Raw genomic sequence first — 6,959 nt, 5'->3', positions numbered from 1 at the left:
GGACTATATGTAATATATTAAACACTTACTGAGTGAATGGTATCCAAACAGATTCAGCTAAATGAAATCGAGACTTTTACATATTAATGGCCAGTTCACATTTAAATTAGTGATAGCAATTCAAAGAGTGGCTGGGTGAGCACACAGGAGTTTGCTGGCATTCTGGGGATGTCTCACATCCTGACCTGGGTGGTGGTTGCTTGGGTGCATACGTATTTAAAAATCCATCTGTCTCTAAACTTAGGACTTGAACTCCTTATTGAATGTAAATTATATCTTAAGTTTTTTAAAATTTCAATTGGTAAATTTTAAAAAGAGTAATCCAACATTTCTGTGCAGTAGTATATTGCCCATCTAAAGCAAATGACTAGCCCAAGGCCATACAGCTAACTATCAAAAGGTAAGAGACATACCGTATGATCTCACCTGTAAGCGGAAGCTAACCAACAATACAAAGATGCAAGGAAAATAAGACCAGCAACACTGAAAGGAAAAGAAACCAACAGAGACAAGAGGGAAGGCGGGGGGGGGGGGCGGGAGAAAAGAAAGGGAAGGGGAAAATCAAGGAACATATAGCAAGCACTCATGGACAAAACCAAAGGGGAAGGGCTGAGGGAGGGAGGGGGCAAGGGAAAGTCAGGGGGGGGGTTAGGCAGAGACAAATGTATTTGAAAAAATAAATAATTTTTTTTTTAAAAAAGGTAAGAGACAGTGTGAGAACTCCAGTTCCTGAATCCCACTCCAGTATGCATCCCAATTCAACCACTACTCATGGATGGTGCTTTAGGTTATGACAGCAAAGAATAAACTTATGTTCTCAGTGTTCATAACAGTTTTTCACCAATCAATATCAGAAGCAAACCTTAGCAGGGTGCACTCACTTACCCAGAAGTGCACTGGGGACCCCAAACTGTAAACATCAGGAGCCTTCTCTCAGTTTTCTCTCACCTGAATGTGTTCCTAAGATTCCATGACACCAATCATCTCAAGGGCACACTGAGGCCAAGGAACGAATCTCAGGTGGTAGCTAGAAGGGGAGAGACTTGGGGCTTACTAAGCATTAGCCCATTCACTCCCTTGAAGGTTATGGCAAGAGGACAGATGTGTTAAAGAAGAAAAATCATAGCTTTAAGAAATGAATTGTAAAATTTCCTGCAACTCAGCTCCCAGCTCAAAAAATAGCTAAAGCCAACATGTTGTTAATCTCTCTGTGGGTTATCCTCAGAAAGTGAAATTCCATAATTAAAAACAAAGTTTTGCAAAGGAACAAGAAATGTGAAAACAATTCTTATTGTTGACAACTTATTCTGGTGACAGCTGATTTTTTTAATCACTAACTGAATTTTCAAGAGGAATTGTTAATGAGAAAGATTAATTTAATTTAACAAAATAATTGCAGGACAAAACTTAACTGTAATACAGAAGTCCTAATAGTATAATATTAAATACAGAGAAAATATTTCCAATATAGAGAACAACTCTATTTGTAAAGTGACCTTTTCCCATTAATTCCTGAAACAGATAATGTTTACCATCTCATTGAATTATTTTGATAAACAAATTGTTATTTTGCTTGTATCTTCTTCCTTTAAAAGTATCTTCATTTTAAGAATGCGGGGACAGGGCAATGATGGAAAGCTGGCCATCTTAAAAATAAGATAAACATGGATGTGAGAAAAACAGACTTAGTTATATGAATTTAAAAAAGAAACATTGCTGATAGCTGCAATGGAAGATTTCACTGCAAACACAAATCAGGCATCGTTTTAATCAAATTGAATTTAGATTATAGACTTTCATGTAAAACCTAATTTACTTTGAATTCCCCGGTCACGACTTGTGCGCGCCTTACAGGACAAGGTTAAAGAGATTACATCTGGGTTCATGTCAGCAGCATCTGCTGGTTAGTCCTCTGCATGCTGATTTAATGAGAGGTTATGCACAGTCTGTTGGAAGTACTTCTGTTGCAGGCAGGTGCTTGAGCAAAATCTTCATTCTATTGCAAGGACTAACAGGGCTTTTAGAATTGGGAAACTGACGCCTCACTACCATCTGATGTATAAAATAGTCTGATATTTGTCACCATTTAGCTAAACTTTCAAGCAGAACTCAGAACCAGACTTATTACTATTATTATTTTTTTTTTTGCAATTCAAAAAGGAAGAACTGCTGTTATTCTGAAATGTACCTTTTTAGAAAACTGGTTTATGCATATTTTCCCTAAAAGGACAGGACAGTCATCCTGAAGAGGTATATTTATATGTGACACAATGCTATACATATCTTGTCAACAGTATACATACTAGAGAAGAAAAAGCATTAAAGATTGGGTTATGCTTAATAAACAGGGGAGGGGAACACAAAAATCATTCATCCACAAAATTCTAATACAAATTTGTTAATAATTTCAATACATTAAAACATTTCCTATTTCAATTCCCAAGTTTGTCAGGGAAGAGTTTAAAGATGTTCCTGTAATTATTGTAACAGGGAGGAGTTCAGGAAATTAAAATAATCTTTGGCAATTCAGTGTGATTCTTCTTACTTATGCAGCGCACATTTCTGAGTATGCCTAAGTCCGTTTTACCTTTGCTGAAATGGTCACTCTAAGCAGTGTATTACAAAGAGGTTCAAATTCCAAAGTCAATCAAGTCATTTTTGCCAAAGAAGATTTACAAGCCAGTAATCTAATCTGTAACCATATAGATAGGTGCCTTCAGATAATTATCTTCATTTCAAGCATATATTTAAACACCAGGGCTGTTTAAAAGAGGAAGGAAGGGTAAAGAATGAAATGGATGTGGCTCTTGGTATTTTATTAGGATGAGACTGAGAAATTCCAAGCACTTTATTTTTATATCAAACCCAATTTTGCCTATGCCCTACTCACATATCATTATGAAAACCTAACAACTGGACATCAGTCTCGACAAACCACAGTTTAAATATTCCCTATGAGTATGCATCAAAATTAGAAAAAGAATATGGGCAATTTTCTCAACAGGCCTACCACAATCATGAGAAGAACTGATTATTCATGGTAGGCGATACAGGATGAACAGGTGTTTGGACTCAAAAGAATACATTAATTTCTCCAATTCAACAACTGAGATGTCAATTTAAAAAGAGACAAGTTTTTCCATTGCCTGTCGAAATGAGGGAAGCAGGTATGAGCACACAGGGGTAAGCTGGAGTTATTTGGAAGCAACTCTGCATCAGTTTCCATCTCTTTCAAAATGTATTATCCTGAGCTAGCTCTTTTACATAGTCTTTAGTGCATTGTAAACCTCTGGTCAAGTCCCACACCTCCCACACAGAGGATGATCACCGGACTGCAGCCCCCATGTAAAGACTCTACCTCTCCTGCCATCTGACACAACTCCGCACTGCTTGAGAGAAATCAGAGAGAAAAATGGTCTCAGCTGCAAGGAATGTGCAGGATTACGATGTTTAATGAGTTAGAAGTTGAGCGATATTGACAATTCTCCCAGTGTTTAATCAAACATTTAAGATGAGTTGAAGAGTAGGACAGAGAGTAGTTTAATTTGGGGACAATAAAAGCCAACCAACTGTTTTGTCTAGGCAAGCCAATCTCCGGTAAAGTGACCACATGTCTGAAATAAAGTTTCACCTACCCCACAGTTACAGTAGTGAGTGCTCCATCTGACAAACAACCATATGCTCAAACGCACATCGGTCTGAGTCGGTCCCTTGCTCAATTTTGATAATGCACAATATAATAATGACTGACAATAATGGAAATATATTACTATCTTTTTGTCCTCATGTGCTTATGCATCAACTATTAAGGCAGGCTTATGGTTATTTAGATCTCTAAAATGTATCCTTTGTGATTCTTGTACCTCTTTGAATGGTCACAGGATAAACATAGTTAATAAAACTCAATTGTGAAATATGTTATGAAAACCAGGTTGAATGGTTTTTACTATATTAAGCAAGAACTTAGTGCAGCAGATGCTTCATCACTTTAGCCATCACACAGATCCTCTGCTTGCTGGAATTCTGTTTGCTGGAAAAACAGCAGGACATAAAAACTAGAAACATTTGTTTCAAAGACGGTTTCCTCAGAGGTCTTAGTAGTGAGTGGGGCAGGTAAAAGCTGGAGTGAGCAAACTAGAATTTGCATGTCAACAGATAGGTTTAACATACATTAACATCGGTGGCTAAGGAACCATTGTTTAATTGTTAATGAAGACATTTTCCTAATGAAGGGTACACCTTTTTGCATAACAGTTATGCCTAAAGTTTGAGTAGATTTTATTTTTCCTGGTCAGTGCAGAAAAATGAAACAGTTCTCTCCCTGGGTAAAAAATTGAAAGTTACCATCAAGGTAGCCAAAGCAGAATGATTCAGCACATTAATTATTAAAATAATCCCTATCAGTAGACCAGAATTTTTTTTAATAAAGTATTTTCTTCTATTGTGGCAAGAAATTGGCTGCCAAATTTGAAGAGATTTGTCCTTCTCAGCATGAGGCTGTAAATTCAAACGGGAATCCTGACTCTTAGCAAGTTAGAAAGGCGACCTCTTTGAATACGCCATCACTTCCAGTGACCCGAATTCCTGGCAGGGTATGGGGGTAGGAAATGGCAAGGGGGAGGGAGGGGACAATGGAAAGGAAGGGTCAAAAAAAACTGTAGGTGAATGTACCTCAGACAGAGCCTTGAGGCTGTGCTCCGGAAATGCAAGTTTTTCCACACCAATTCCACCTTTTCTTAAAGCATTGCCCTAAAGCCTTTTGGAGTCAAGTGGCAACTTCCAAGGATTAGAATAATTATGACATCTCTTCATTTTCTTATCACTTATCAGCTGCCCCCTCCTCAGATAGGTCGGAAAAGAGAAAATGGCTAGATTCACCCAGATAAGAAATGCTTTCTGGCAAAAGTCACCGGGAAGGCTTGGAAAGTTGAATCCCTGAATGTCCTGGCCATCACTTTCCTCTGCCCTCACAAATATGCGCCTTCATTCCCCTTTACCCCTCAGCTCTTCAGGTCTAGATTATTTCCTAGGCATTGTGCTGGGAAATGGGTGGTCTTTTATGGTCAAGATTTTCCTCTACATTCTCTGCTTGCAACTCTCCTTATGTATTTCTTCCCTTCCTTCCTCAGATCTGAATATGCACTTATTCTCTGCAGGGTCCACTGCCTGGCACTCAGGATACAGAGAGGCTGAGCCCTCAAGAGGCTCACATTCTCCTGTCATGAGATGGGGTGGGGAGCTGACAAGTATAAAACAGGCAATGGCATCACACTGCCGTCAGGGCTCTTGCTGAGGTCAGTGCCGAATGCTTTACTGACACAGAAGAGACGGCCACTAACCCTGTCCATAGGAACAGGGGACTCAGCACAATTCCTCTCTGGGTAACCTAATGCATCAAAGTAGCTAAAATGTTGTCTCCTCCCAAATGTGAAGACTTCTGAATTCCATACTGGTGAAAAGGGGAGTATTCACTCAGCAAGGTAGGTGGGAGCACGTAGGAAATGACAGGAAACAGGTGGAAGGGCACTCACCCACCTACCTCCAAACTGCCTGAAAGTGTAAACAGAATGGCTGGGGCTTAGCAAAGGAACTGACTTTTCCCAAACAAGAGGACAGAGAGTCTGTCTCCTTTGTTTAGACTGTTTTTATAGTGCTTAACACAGTATCTCCTCCTTTAAAATAGTACCCAAACAATTGTGGTTGTTTTGCAGTGGAATCCCTCTGCCTTCCACTCAAACAAAAGCTTCTACAGAATCCCAAGAATAAAAGAGTTTGGGCAGGGCTGCTCTTGTAGAGGAGCTGCAGCAAAAGCATTCCCTGAGGCCACTCTAAAGGTTCTGCAGTCTAAAGACTGCACGAAGGAATTTCTGTCCCCAGCAGTCTCCCCACTAGACTGTGCAACCCACAAAAGAGCAACCATGTCATCCTTACGTTCCTATTTCCAGATACTACCAGACTGCCTGGTAAATGGTATGAAATGAAGTGAATTGAATTGAAAAGGAATGCGAAGGAAGGACAAATAAAAGATGTGTGCCAGAGAGAGACAGGATGTGTCCTTGGAGACATGAAGGCTAAGTGACACAAAGTTAGATGTGGTGACTAAAAAAACCAAAATAGTTGGGATACGAAATGAATACTGCTTATCTCAAGTAACTCCAAACACGGTGCAGAGAAATAAAAGCTAGCGATCAATTAGGAAACTTTATGATTAAAGCAACATTTACCCAAAATCCACAGTGCTAGAAACACAGACTTATGCCAGGGAATTGGAACTGCACACCTGGATGGAGGACGTAAAGCTTGGACTGAAACATAAGGACGAGGGAAAGAAGAGAGAGGCAGGCAAGGGCTAGAACATGAAGACCTTTACATGCCACATTCAAGAGTCTAGGTTGATTCTACAGAAAGTGGAAAGGTGCTGAATAATGCAAAACAGGTAAGTGATGAGGTCAAATATAATTACCAAAAAGCTTAGAATTTAAGAAGCTATTTAAATAAACCGGTAAAGAGGTGGTGAGGCAGTAGCATTGGGTACGGAAGGGAGACCATGGATTTAAGAGCTATAAATGGAAACAGCAGAACTGGCAGGTTTTGACAGTGCTCTCTCTGGTTATCTGTTGTTTCTCCAGCAGAAAACAATGTCATTTCTAGCTTGATCTCTGCCTCAGCAACAGCCAGACACTTAGTGAGCTGTAGCACTGAAGGGAGGGACAGAGGGACAGCTAGTTCTTTCTGCTGAGTTCATGGGTCAGTCTGGCCTGGAAGTGTGACCAGGACTTCTCATCTGCCTTTCTTTTTGATTCCCAGTTCTACATTTTCCAGGTCCCCTCTTCCTCTTTCCCCTCCTCTTAACTGATTAGTTACCTGCTATGCAATCTGGAGGCTGAGGCTTTTCTTTCTTAGTGCTTCCAATTGGAAAAGAATACTATACTTGTTATTTCCTTAGTAGCTATAATGGA

Source organism: Pteronotus mesoamericanus, unplaced genomic scaffold (genome assembly GCF_021234165.1).
Source record: "Pteronotus mesoamericanus isolate MK-2021 breed Mesoamerican mustached bat unplaced genomic scaffold, CSHL_Meso_final contig_55, whole genome shotgun sequence".
Classification (NCBI taxonomy): Eukaryota; Metazoa; Chordata; class Mammalia; order Chiroptera; family Mormoopidae; genus Pteronotus; species Pteronotus mesoamericanus.
This window is presented reverse-complemented; position numbering follows the sequence as displayed.